Source organism: Suncus etruscus, chromosome 11, assembly GCF_024139225.1.
Source record: "Suncus etruscus isolate mSunEtr1 chromosome 11, mSunEtr1.pri.cur, whole genome shotgun sequence".
Classification (NCBI taxonomy): Eukaryota; Metazoa; Chordata; class Mammalia; order Eulipotyphla; family Soricidae; genus Suncus; species Suncus etruscus.
In genome coordinates, this window is record NC_064858.1 from 66,368,322 (window position 1) to 66,382,622 (window position 14,301).

The window sequence follows — 14,301 nt, forward strand, 5'->3', positions numbered from 1 at the left end:
TTGCTACCTATTGGTCTACTTCCCACCTGTTTTTTCTTCTTTCCCTAGAAAATCTTCTGAACCAGCAAGTACCATCTGGCCACTCTGTAGTATATGTCAATAGAGTTCCTTCATAGCTCTCTGCATGCATTTTTTGATTAAGGGGAGTAGAAACAAATCTTTAGAGTTACATCTCCAAGTTCTTATCCATTCTGTCAACTATAACAAAGAGGAGTAGTAGAGATTTATTCTATTCTTCCTTCCTTTCCTCTTTCCTTCCATCCCTTCCTCCTTCCTTCTCTCCTTCTGTTTCCTCCCTTCCTTCCCTCCCTTCTTTCCTCTTGTGATATGGTAGTCTAATTGGGAAAACTTTTTAAAATTCTTGGATGATCAGAGAATTAGCATTCTCTATTCCTCAGGGATATTGTGGTAAATATGTTCCAGTCAGTGTAAAGCAATGTCGTTCTCAGAATATCTAGGATGTAGGGGGCTAAATCAGGAGGGTGCAAAGGATAAAAGGTCAGAAAACTAGTGACTTCGAAAATGTTAGGAAGTGATACTATCTCTCTGGCAATAGTTTAAAATATATTTTCTAGATTAAATGATACATCAGTATTTTTTCTTTTATATATTTATTTAAACATCTTTTTTTTTTTTTTTTTTTTGGTTTTTGGGCCACACCCGGTATCGCTCAGGGGTTACTCCTGGCTATGTGCTCAGAAGTTGCTCCTGGCTTGGGGGACCATATGGGACACCGGGGGATCAAACCGTGGTCCGTCCAAGGCTAGTGCAGGCAAGGCAGGCACCTTACCTTTAGCGCCACCGCCCGGCCCCCTTATTTAAACATCTTGATTACAAACATGATTTTGATTAGGTTTCAGTCATGTAAAGAACACCCCTCTTTACCAGAACAACATTCCCACCACCAAAGTCCCAAATCTTCCTTCATCCCACCCCACCCCCACCTGTACTCCAGAAAGGTTTTCCAGTTGCCTCATTCATTCACATGATTATGGTAGTTCTCATTGTAGTTATTTCTATAATTGCACTCACCACTCTGTGTGGTGAGCTTCATGAAGTGAGCTGGAAGTTTCAGCCCTTCTCTCATTGTCTTTGAGGATTGTTGCAAAAATGATTCTTATTTTTCTTAAAACCCATAGATGAGTGAGACTATTCTGCATGTCTCTCTCTCCATCTGACTTATTTCACTCAGCATGATAGATTCCATGTACATCCATGTAAAGGAAAATTTCATTACTTCATCTATCCTGGCGGCTGCATAATATTCCATTATGTATATGTACCACAGTTTCTTTAGCGATTCATCAGTTGAAGGGCATCTTGGTTGTTTCCACAGCCTGGTTATTGTGAATAGTGCTGCAATAAATATAGGTGTGAGAAAGAGATTTTTGTATTATATTCTTGTGTTCCTAGGGTATATCCCTAGGAGTGGAATAGCTGGGTCGAATAGGAGCTCAATTTCCAGTTCGTGGAGGAATCTCCATCTTACCTTCCATAGAGGTTGGACTAGACAGCATTCCCACCAGCAGTGGATAAGAGTTCCTTTGTCTCCACATCCTGCCAGCACTAATTGTTCTCATTCTTTGTGATGTGTACAAATCTCTGTGGTGTGAGATGGTATCTCATCATTGTTTTGCTTTACATCTCCCTGATGAATAGTGATGAGGAACATTTTTTCATGTGCCTTTTGACCATTTGTATTTCTTTTTTATCAAAGTGTTTATTTCTGCTCCCCATTTTTGATGGGATTAGACTTTTTTTCTTGTAAAGTTCTGTCAGTGCCCTGTATATTTTGGATATTAGCCCCTTATGTGATGGTGTTGGGTGAATAGTTTCTCCCACACAGTGGGTGGCTCTTGTATCCTGGGCACTATTACTTTTGAGGTGCAGAAGCTTCTCAGCTTAATGTATTCCCATCTGTTGATATCTGCTTCCACTTGTTTGGAAAGAGCAGTTTCCTCCTTAAAGATGCCTTTAGTCTCAATTTCCTGGAGTGTGTTACCTATATGGTGTTCTATATATGTTATGGTATCAGGTCTGATATCAAGGTCTTTAATTCATTTGGATTTTACCTTCCTACATGATGTTAACTGAGGGTCTATGTTCACTTTTTTGCAAGTGGCTAACCAGTTCTGCCAGCACCACTTGTTGAAGAGATTTTTCCTGCTCCACTTTGGATTTCTTGCTTCTTTGTCAAAAATTCAGTGCTTGTATGTCTGGGGAACATTGTCTGACTCTCAAGCCTATTCCAATGATCTGAGGGTCTGTATTCCAATACCATACTACTTTACTAACAATTGCTTTGTGATACAGTTAAAGTTGGGGAAAGTAATGCCTCCCATTTTCCTTTTCTCTAGGAGTGCTTTAGGTATCAAGGGTGTTTATTGTTCCAGATGAACTTCATAAGTGTTTAATCCACTTCTTTGAATAGTGTCATGGGTATTTTAAGGAGATCGCATTAAATTTGTATAATACTTTGGGGAATATTGTCATTTTAATAATGTCAATCGTGCCAAACCATGAGCAGGGTATGTGTTTCTATTTCCATGTGTCTTCTTATTTCTTGGAGCAGGGCTTTATAGTATTCTTTGTATAGGTCCTTCATGTCTTTGGTCAAGTTGACTCCAAGATAATTGAGTTTGTGTGGCACTAATGTGAATAGGATTACCTTTTTGACCTCCTTCTCTTTCCTATTATTTTTGGTGAATAAAAAGGCCATTGAATTCTGTGTGTTAATTTTGTAGCCTGCCACCTTGCTATATAAGTCTATTGTTTCTAGTAGCTTTTGGTAGAGTCCTTAAGGCTTTCTAAGTAGAGTATTATGTCATCTGCAAACAGTGAGAGCTTGACTTCTTCCTTTCCTATCTGGATTTCCTTGACATCTTTTTCTTGCCTGGTTGCTATAGCAAGCATTTCCAGTACTATGTTGAAGAGGAGTGGTGAGAGCAGACAGCCTTTTCTGTACCAGAATTTAGAGGGAAGGCTTTTAGTTTTTCCCCACTGGGGATAATATTTGCCATTGGCTTGTGGTAGATGGCTTTATCTAGATTGAGAAAGGGTCCTTTCATTCTCATCTTGCTGAGAGTTTTGATCAAGAATGGGTGTTGGACCTTATCAAATGCTTTCTCTGCGTCTATTGATATGATCATGTGATTTTTATTTTTCTTGTTGTTGATGTTGTGTATGATGTTGATAGATTTACAGATGTTAAACCATCCTTGCATTCCTGGGACGAAGCCTACTTGGTTGTCGTTTATGATCTTCTTGATGATGCATTGGATCCTATTTGCCAGAATTTTGTTGGAGATCTTTGCATCTGCATTCATTAGGGATATTGGTCTGTAATTTTTTTTTGGCAGCATCTCTGTCTGGTTTTGGTATCAAGGTGAGGTTGGCTTCATAAAAGCTGTTTAGGAGTGTTCCCGTTTTTTCAATTTCATGGAAAAGCCCGGCTAGGATTGGTAGTAGCTCCTCTTGAAAGGTTGAAAGAATTCATTAGTAAATCCATCTGTGCCTGGGCTTTTCTTTTTAGGCAAATGTTTGATTACAGCTAAAATTTCCTCAATATTAATGGGGTGTTTAAATATGCTACATCCTCCTTACTTAACCATGGAAGGTTATAAGTGTCCAAGAATTTATCCATTTCTTCTAGGTTCTCATGTTTAGTAGCATAAAGTTTCTCAAAGTAGTCTCTGATTACCCTTTGGATCTCTGCAAAATCTGTCGTGATCTACCCCTTTTCATTTCTAATATGGGTTATCAGGTTTCTCTATCTTTCTTTGTGAGTTTTGCCAATGGTCTATCAATCTTGTTTATTTTTTCAAAGAACCAACTTCTGCTTTCGTTGATCTTTCGGATTGTTTTTGGTTTTCCACTTCATTGATTTCTGCTTTTAGCTTTGTTATTTACTTCTGTCTCCCTATTTTTGGTTCTTTTTGTTGTTCATTTTCTAATTTTATGAGCTGTGTCATTAAGTTATTCAGGTATGCCCCTTCCTCCTTCCTGATATGTGCTTGAAAAGCTATAAAATTTTCTCTCAGGACCGCTTTTGCTGTGTCCCATAAATTCTGGCAGTTTGTGTCTTCATTATCATTTGTTTCCAGGGAAGTTTTGATTTCCTCTTTGATTTCATCTCAGAGCCACTTGTTGTTCAGTAGCAGGCTGTATAATTTCCAATTGTTAAAGTTTTTTTCTGTGTACCTTTGTAGTTCACATCTATTTCAGAGCCTTGTGATCAGCAATGGTAGTCTGCAAGATTTTTATCCTCTTGATTTTATGAAGGTATGTCTTATTTGTCAGCATAGTCTATCCTGTAGAATTACCCAAGTACATTGGATAAGAATGTGTATCCAGGTTTTTTGGGGTGGAGTGTTCTATATACACATACTAGTCCTCTTTCTTCCATTACTCTTTTCAGGGCTAGTATAGTTTTTGTTGAGTTTTAGTCTGGTTATACTATCAGTTGTTGACAGTACCGTGTTGAGATCTCCCACAATTATTGTGTTATAATTGATGCCTTCTTTTAGATTTGTCAATAATTGTATTACATAATTTTCTGGTCTCTCATTCGGTGCACATATGTTTAATAGTCTTATTTCTTCCTTTTGCACATATCCCTTGATTAGTACATAGCGTCCATCTTTGTCCCTTACAAATTTTATGAGTATATATTTGGTGTCATCAGATATTAATATGGCCACCTCAGCTTTTTTATGGGTGTTGTTTGCTTGGATGATTTTCCTCCAGCCTTTGATTTTGAGTCTATGTTTTTCTGACTATTCAGGTGTATTTCTTGTCGGCAGCAGAAGGTTGGATTAATCTTTTTGACCCATTATGTCACTCTGTGTCTTTTGATTGGTGCATTTAGTTCATAGACATTGAGGAAGATGATTGTCATAGGATTTAATGTCATTTTTGTAGATAAGTTTGCTGTGTTTGTTGGTCTCTCTTGTCTTAAATAGACCTGTCATTTTCCTTAAGGCTGGTTTTTCATCTGTGAATTTTCTGAGCTCTTGTTTATCCATGAAGCAATGTATCCTTCCTTCAAACCTGAATGTGAGTTGGGCTGGGTGCACTATTCTTGGTGAGGCATTCATTTTATTCATTCTTGTCACAATATCCCACCACTGTCTTCTGGCCTTGAGAGTTTCTTGTGACATGTCTGCTGTAAGTCTTAGGGATGCTCCTTTGAATGTAATTTCCCTTTTTGATCTTGCAGTTTTCAGAATTCTATATCTGTGGGATTTGTCATTGTAATGAGTATGTGTCTTGGGGAGTTTTTCTTTGGGTCTCTTTTAGCTGGTATTTGGGACTCTGATGATTTTGATGTTGTTTCTGTTGAGTTTATCAAAGAACTTTATTTTCTTCTGTTCACATTCCCTGAGTACTTTTTCCATTGCCTGATTTTTGGTCTTAAGGTTCTTTTCCAATTTCTTCTGCTTTGTTGAGTTTTTCTTCATCTCATCTTCCAGCTGCTGTTACCCTGCTGGAGAAGCCATCCACTGAGTTTTTCAGTTCAGCTATTATGTTCTTCAGATCTGTTATTTCAGTTTGGAGTTTTCTGATTTCTGTCATTGTGTTCTGTTCAGATCGATCTATGCTTTCTTTGAGTTCTACAAACATCTTCCTAATTTCTATTCTAAAATCCTTATCCAAGAGGTTAATAAGATGGTTGAAATATTTTAGGTCGTCCGAGCTATTGTCTTCATTCTCTGTGAATGGTGTTTGCCTGTGAGGTTTTCCCATTGTCACGCTTGTAGTGTGATTTTTTCTGTGTGTTTTGGTGGGGTTCATTGTTTAGAAAGAGTGCGCAGCCATGAACACTCTTCTGCAGCCTCTAAGTGAGAGTTTTTTTGGGGTGCGCTCCTTAGGTCTCTGAGGAGAGCTTCAAGTATTCAGGAAAGACAGATAGGGAAAGCAAAGATTTTCCTTAGTGTCCTCAGAGTCATCAAAGGCACAGCAGGGCGAAGCCTCCACAGGCCAGAGGGATCAGCTCTCTGCCTGGTGACCCCCCCCCCCCAGTCACACTTTAACTCACTCACTCACTGGGCAGCTTTAGGATGCAATTTTTTTGGGGGTGCTCTCCCTAGGCCTCTGAAGAAAGCTTCAATTATTCAGGAAAGGCAAACAGGCAAATATTTCCCTTGGAGTCCTCATAGTTATCAAAGTCCAAAATATATATTTTAACTGAAACATACCTATTTGGGTAAGCATTTTTAAGGTTTAATATAATTTTAGTATATTTAATATATTTTAATATAATACTTAATTTAATTTCAAATTCAATATGATTTAAAAATCTGTTGAGCAATAAAACTTTAATATATATTACAATATAATAATAAAAGTCTTATTTCTGTATGCTTAATAAAAGGGACTTTTAGATCAAACAGAATAGAATCATTTCATTACCAGTTTTTTTTTTACAAAGAAAAGTTTCTATAAAATTAAATATTGATTTTTAATTAGGAAAATAATTCTTTGTGAAACTATGTACCTATGAACCATTATATATGCATATAGCTGAAACTTATAATAAGGTATACAGTACTATTTTTAAGTTAAAACAAACATCTATTGATGCATTTTATAGTCTTAATTTACATGATTTAATTTTACAGAATAATAGATTGTCTTGCCTCTTATTTTTTTTTCCCTTATTGTCTTTAACCCTTCTTGTAACTAGGTCAAACTTTTCATTCATTGGAATTCCAGATCTAGTAATGAAAATGTCAATTCACTAGACAATCTGCAGGGTAAAATGATTTACCTTTCTCTACAAATATTCATTTTGTACAAATACATCTTGTTACACAAATCTTGTCTAATTTGACCATAGGTCGTTTTAAATTCAAAACACATTTTCCTGTTTGATATTTTCTTTTTTTTATTTTTTATTTAAACAACTTTATTACATACATGATTGTGTTTGGGTTTCAGTCATGTAAAGAACACTACCCATCACCAGTGCAACATTCCCATCACCAATGTCCCAATCTCCCTCCTCCCCACCCAACCCCTGCCTGTACTCTAGACAGGCTTTCTATTTCCCTCGTACATTCTTTTTATTAGGATAGTTTAAAAAGTAGTTATTTCTCTAACTAACCTTATGTCTGTTTGTGGCGAGCTTCATGAGGTAAGCTGTAACTTCCAGCTCTTTTCTCTTTTGGGTCTGAAAGTTATTATTGCAAGAATGTCTTTCATTTTTCTTAAAACCATAGATGAGTGAGACCATTCTGCATCTCTCTCTCTCTCTCTCTCTCTCTCTCTAACTTATTTCACTCAGCATAATAGATTCTCTGTACATCCATGTATAGGAAAATTTCATGACTTCATCTCTCCTGACGGCTGCATAATGTTCCATTGTTTATATGTACCACTAATCATCAGGGAGATGCAAATCAAAACAACTATGAGGTACCACTTCACACCCCAGAGATTGGCACACATTACAAAGAATGAGAACAAGCAGTGTTGGCGGGGATGTGGAGAGAAAGGAACTCTTATCCACTGCTGGTGAGAATGCTGTCTAGTTCAACCTTTATGGAAAGCAATATGGAGATTCCTCCAAAAACTGGAAATCAAGCTTCCATACGACCCAGCTATACCACTCCTAGGAATATACCATAGGAACACAAAAATACAATACAAAACTCCCTTCCTTACACCTATATTCATTGCAGCACTATTTACCATAGCAAGACTCTGGAAACATCTAAGATACCCTTCAACAGATGAATGGCTAAAGAAACTGTTTGATATTTTCTAATCTTACTACAATAAGGTTAAGTCAGATGCTTCCAATTTTCATAGACTTCAAAGTGTGTGGTTTAAAAATAAACATTGATTTTTTTTTGGGTTTTTTGGGCCACACCCATTTGATTCTCAGGGGTTACACCTGGTTAAGCGCTCAGAAATTGCCCCTGGCTTGGGGGGGAAGGAAGCATATGCAACGCTAGAGATCGAAATGCAGTCCTTCCTTGGCTAGCGCTTGCAAAGCAGACACCTTACCTCTAGCGCCACCTCACCAGTCTCAACAGTAATTTGTATTTTACATTATTTTGCACTATGGCAAGATTACTTCACTGTTGTTTGTAGCTCTTTTTATCCATCCCATTCACATTGGAAGTTATTTAATCAAATACAAAGGTAAAAAGAAATGCAACGCCCCAACATGGCGGCCGAGAAAGATGGTGGTGCCTGTGGCAGAGTGCCTGTCGGGAAAGGTCGGTGGCTGCACCTGGGGATTCCGGAGGCTGTGTTTGTGGAGGATGTAGATAACTTCATGAAGCAACCTGGAAATGAGACTGCAGATGTAGTACTAAAAAAACCTCGATGAACAATACCAGAAGTATAAGTTTATGGAACTCAATCTTGCTCAAAAGAAAAGGAGGCTTAAAAATCAGATTCCTGAAATTAAGCAGACTTTAGAAATTCTAAAATACATGCAGAAGAAAAAAAGAGTCCCCCTATTCAATGGAGACCATATTCTTACTTGCAGACAACCTGTACTGCAAAGCTTCAGTTCCTCCTACTGATAAAGTGTGTCTCTGGTTGGGGGCTAATGTAATGCTTGAATATGATATTGATGAAGCTCAGGCATTGTTGGAAAAGAATGTATCAACTGCCACAAAGAATCTCGATTCTCTTGAGGAAGACTTTTACTTTCTTTGAGACCAGTTTACTACCACAGAAGTCAATATGGCCAGGGTTTATAATTGGGACGTAAAACGAAGAAACAAAGATGATCATACCAAGAAAAAACATAATGGTGGCAATTAAAATGTGGTTCAGTTTTCCAAACATGTTATTTTAAATACCCCAAAGTATATCCTTGAAGGTTGACATAAGTCTGAATGATTTTTTAACAGCAAGAATGATAATTAAAATTAAAAAAAAATTTATTTTTTTATAAAAAAAAACAAAATTAATTTCACGTATTTTTAAGAATTAGCAGTATTATTATTTTTCACATTTTCAGCAAAATAAGTGCTGTTGCTTTTCATTTTTTTTGTTTCTTATAAAAATGTCTTAGCCGAAATGGCCGAAAACTGTGAGGTATAGTCTATGGAAATTGAATTTAGACAGCACAGTGTGCTTTTGTATTGGCTGATGTTTTTGATGTGATTAAATCAGTTTAGAGGTTGGGAAATCAGTTTGATTCCTTGCAAACTTTTTTCTTGACTACATGATTTGGGACTTTCTAGTCCTCTTTTGTCATTATGTTTTATGTAAATAGTTTCATGAAAAACTGTTTAGCCAATAACTATTCATTACACTATTCTGTACATTTTCAGGAAATGGTAATTTGCTTTCTGAAAGCAGTAAGGGGACTTTGAGACTTTTTTTCTTACTCCATATAAATGCATGATGTCTTTGCAATGCCAACATAAGGAAGATCTCAGCCAACATGAAATATCAAGATTACTCACAGCTAAAGTAGTTTTATATTTCTTCACAGTTCTCCAAAGCAGCTAAACAGGAACAGTAAGATAAATATATGAATCGTGAGCTTTTCTTATTCATGATAAAAACCTCATAGGAATAGTAAAAAAATCCCTGTGGAATATATTTGGTATAATGGCTAATATTGGGTGACACACATTCTGGTAGAAATATCAATGTATTATTCCATGTTTGTGTAGTAAAAAGTATACTTGTACAATATTTTGTACTTGTATTTCATGATATTAAAACCGTGAAATTAAAACTTTGGCATAGAAAAAAAAAGAAATGCAACAAGAAATGTATATTCTTTTTTTCATAGCATTAATCACAAGCAATATTGTATTAGAGCAAGGCTAATACATTTTTGGTCCATCGAAGTAGGATTCATTTGTAATATATCAGGAATGTTGAGAGCTGACGCCAGAAGATATTTATGAAAACACAATGATAATATTGCTTCAGTAGAGGCAGTAATGGTATAAACAAGGCAAGAAAAATACCAGGATCTCAACAAATGCAATTTATTAGATGCCTGGGGGGAATATTCCACTCAATTATTTTCAGGCCAGTTATGTAAATGGAAAGACTGTGATGTCAGTAAGATATATCACGGACATCATAATAGACTATGACTGTGCTCACACTCCACTGACCCAATGGATCATGCCATTGGACATGAGGAAACTTCTGAAGTGAATCTCTTGCAGTTCAATTATGAAACAATCTGAACATCTGAATGGCTATGAACAGCGATAAGACTTGTTCCAAAAATAAAAAATTAATAAGGTAAAATTAAAATGTAAAATTTAGGTAAAATTATATGAATTTGAACTTTAGTCAACTAAGAATAATGAATATTTTAATTTATATTTATCTATCTATGGTAACTATGATAATTAAATATGAATCATCCAAATAGGTACTGATAAAAATAATAACAGAAATTTAAAACTTTCTTTTAAGGAGATGCTTTCTGAACAGAAGTTATTTCCTATATCTGGTGTGTTCTTTTCATTCATTCATTCATTCTTTCTTTCCTGTTTCCTTTCTTCTTTTTCTTTGTCTCTTTCAAACTTTCTTTTCTTCTTTCTTTCTCACTCTTTTTACTCTTTTTCTCTCCCTTTTTCTTTCCCTATTTTCCTTGCCTATCTTTTGCTTTCTCTCTTCCTTTATTTCATTTCTTTCTTTCTTTGTCTTTCTTCTCCCTTTTTTCTCTTCCTTTCTTCCATCCTTTATTTTTTCCTTTTTCTTTCACTCTTTTTAATCTATTCCTTCCTTCCTTCCTTTTTTTTTTTTTTTTTTTTTTTTTTGGTTTTTGTGTCACATCCAGCAGCACTCAGAGGTTACTCCTGGCCCTACTCTCAGAAGTTGCTCCTGGCAGGCTCTGAGGTCTATATGGGATGCTGGGATTCAAACCATCATCCTTCTGCATGCAAGGCAAATGTTTTAACCTCCATGCTATCTCTCTCCAGCCCCTATATCTTTCTTTCTTACTTTCTCTTTCTTTCTTTCTTTCTTTCTCTCTATTTTCCTTTCCTTTCTCTCCTCCTCCTCTTTTTTCTTTCACCCTTTCTTCCTATCTTTTTGTCTTTATCCTCTTTCCTTTTCCTTTCTTTTTTCTTCCTTCCTTTTTCTCTCTTTCTTTCTCTATTTCTTCTTTCTTCCTTCCATTCTCTTTCTTTTACTATCTCTCATCTTTCTTTCTTTGCTCATTCCATACTTTCTTCCTTTTTTCCTCCTCTCTCCTTTTTTCTCTCTTTCTTGCTTCCATCATTTCTTTCTCTTTCTCTTTCTTTCACTCTTTCTTTATGATTTCCTTTAACTTTCTTTTTCTCTTTCATTCATTCTTTTCTTGCAATAGGTAGTAGAAATAATTAACATGTTTTTCTAGTAGATGAAGAGCTATATGACACTTCTCTAATACAATACAGGGACAACAGAGATTAGAACAAAACAATTTGCATTTCATCTTATCTCTTACTAACTAAAGGCTCCATATATCCAAAGATCCACCTTGAAAGTATGAAAATTGCTAAGTAAGTCTTTAAAAGTGGGAATTTAAATAGAATTGCTAACTCTTTTCATAGATAAGGGAATTGAGAGTCATAATGAAATCTACTATATGACATGACCTCACTCCTATAAAGTAAAATGTACATTAAATTATGATTAGTATTCCTTCAATTAATTACATAGAAAATCATGAGGATTTTTTTTAATTTTTATTGTGATCACAATGGGTTACATATCTTTCACAGTAGTATTTTAGGTACATATTAACATTGAATCAGGAGAATACCCATCACCAAATTTGTCCTCCCCCATCCTAGTTCCCTTTCTGCAACCCATATACCCTACCATCACCCCCTGGGCTGCTACAGTAGGTGGTCCCCTCTTTGTCTAGCTTACTATTAGTGGTCATATATCTGTTTGGTCCTGGTATCCTCCCTTGTTTCCCCCTCTATTTAAGAGGCAGGGCTAGATAAATCAAGTTATGTGGTTTTGTTTGAAGGAAAGAAAAGCAATGTAATGGGTTACAAAATAAGAAAAAAAAGTAAAATATGCTGAAAATGGGCAGAGACCTTCTAGAGGCTTTCAACCTCAGTTTGAGGGGGGACATGAAAAGGTAATTGAAACACCACATCAATACAGAAAGAAATATCAAATTAAATGTCCAGTGAGCACTGCAGCAATAAATACAAGCACCGCACAATAGTCTCAGTTCTGAAATCAAACCATACCGAAGTACAAAAAGAAAGAGAAAGATAAAATAAAGTAAAATAAAATTGGAGACATCAACTTCAGTATCTACACCAAAATAAAGATGTCAAAAAAATCAATCAATCAATAAATGAATGTGTGGAAAAATGATTATTTTGTGTTTTTTTTTCTTTTTCTCCCTGCATAGGCACATTAAGTATTGGGGATATTATAGAGGGAATTCCCTTGGCCTAGGAGTTACAGAGCTTTCCACCCCTGAAGTATACTGCCATGGGATTAACTGTAGACTCCTTGTATGATCATTTATTCTCCCCTCAGTGCATTTGTGGTGGATAAAAGATTTCTGCTTTATCTTGGATGGTAAAATCAGACCTCTGTATCTAGAGATCTTGGTGACTGTGCAGCTCAAGGAATGGAGCTTATGATGGAGTCTTTCTTTGTGATTCTAGCAGTTCTGCTTCTTCAATGTTGTTTTAATCCATCTTCTGTAATTGGTGGTCTTGGTCATTATGTTGCTCCTAGGATGGAGCCTAGGATAAAGTCTTTCGTTATGTTTCCAGAAGACCCATTCAATTGCGGTTGTCTCAGTCAGACCTCTGGAGTTGGCTATCTTGTTTATTAAACAGATGGTAGACCAAAAGCTAGGCTAGAGGTTTTCGTTGCTGTTCTTGTTGTTGTTGGTCCCGGGATGCGTACTGTCGAGTCCTGGTTGTACCAACCAGTCATCTGTATATAGCGATCTTGGCTTTTTCTCAGGTCAAAGGGTGACATGTTTTCTGATTTTGTCTTATCAATGGCTGATGAGGAAGGAAAACTTGCTCTTAGATCAAGTTGTACCCATTTTCTCATTGTCAGGTTATAAATTTAGAACTAGCGCATATTGGCATCAAAGCAGCATTATGAATGCCCTGGATGATTTGGTTCCTGGAACTGTTGTGGAGAGCTCTGACATTTCTATGTTTGGGATCCAGGAGTCAAGGCTGGATGGTCGGTGTCTAGTTCCCTGGAGTCTAAGTTGGTTGCACATGACATACGTTCAGGGTGGGAGATGTCCCTGTGTTGTAAAGAAGTATGATTTCTTATCCCTAGTAGATAAGAGCTTGTTTTTACATGTAAAATTTCCCCTTTGTTCAATATGTCTTTGCAGGAAGAAGTGGTGCTACATTATATTGCTTGTGGATTTTTCGGTGGAGAGAGAAGAAAACATGGGGGCCGGAGAGATAGCATGGAGGTAAGGCTTTGCCTTTCATGCAGAAGGTTGTTGGTTCGATTCCTGGAGTCCCATATAGTCCCCCTGCCTGCCAGGAGCAATTTCTGAGCATGGAGCCAGGAGTAACCCCTGAGCACTGCTGGGTGTGACACAAAACCACACACACACACACACACACACACACACACACACATAAAAAAAAAACCAGACACAAGCCAAAATCTAAAAATATATATGCTTACACATATCTAAAGAATAAAACAGTTTCTCTTTTTTTTTCAAAAAAGAAAAGATTAAATAATAGACGTAATTAAAGGAATAAAGTGGGTCCAGGAAAGATAGCATGAAGACAAGGCGTCTGTTCTTCCTGCAGAAGGATGGTGGCTCAAATCCCGGCATTCCACTTGGTCCCCCCTGCCCACCAGGGGTGATCTCTGAGCATAAAGCCAGGAGCGCCCTCCGAGCACTGCCTGGAGTTACCCAAAAGAAGCAAAAACAAATCAAATCAAAAAAACAAAAACTAAAACAAAACAAAACAAAACAAAAAAAAAAGGACTAGATGAAAAAGAAAAGAAGAAAAAGAAAGAAAGAAAACAAAAAGGGAGAAAGTGAAACCAGAGATTATTTTATGTTTGGGGAGAAACAGGGTAAGAGGTAGTGTTATATAGGTCTATACTTACGATGAAAGTATAGGCTTCCCCATTGTCTTTTGAGATTTTTTTGTGAGGTGTGCGGTCCAGGCAAGGAGGTCCTGGGTAGAGTTCTTGCAGTGGGGGTCCTTTGGAGCTAGTTCTGGTATCAAGCCATAGTCCCCATTAGGGAGAGGTGATAGGAGGGCCACACTGCATGAGTCAGTCGGGGTGCTGGTTGCATTTTCTTACCGGGAACGAGGTGAGAGCTTGAGTAGATGTCTTTTCACTTGG

General features: G+C 36.8%; 1 pseudogene; it reads left to right on the top strand.

Annotated features, from left to right (window-relative positions):
* The first annotated feature begins 8,173 nt into the window (after positions 1-8,173).
* On the top strand, positions 8,174-8,781 carry LOC126022100 (prefoldin subunit 3-like; annotated as a pseudogene).
* The last annotated feature ends 5,520 nt before the right edge of the window (positions 8,782-14,301 follow it).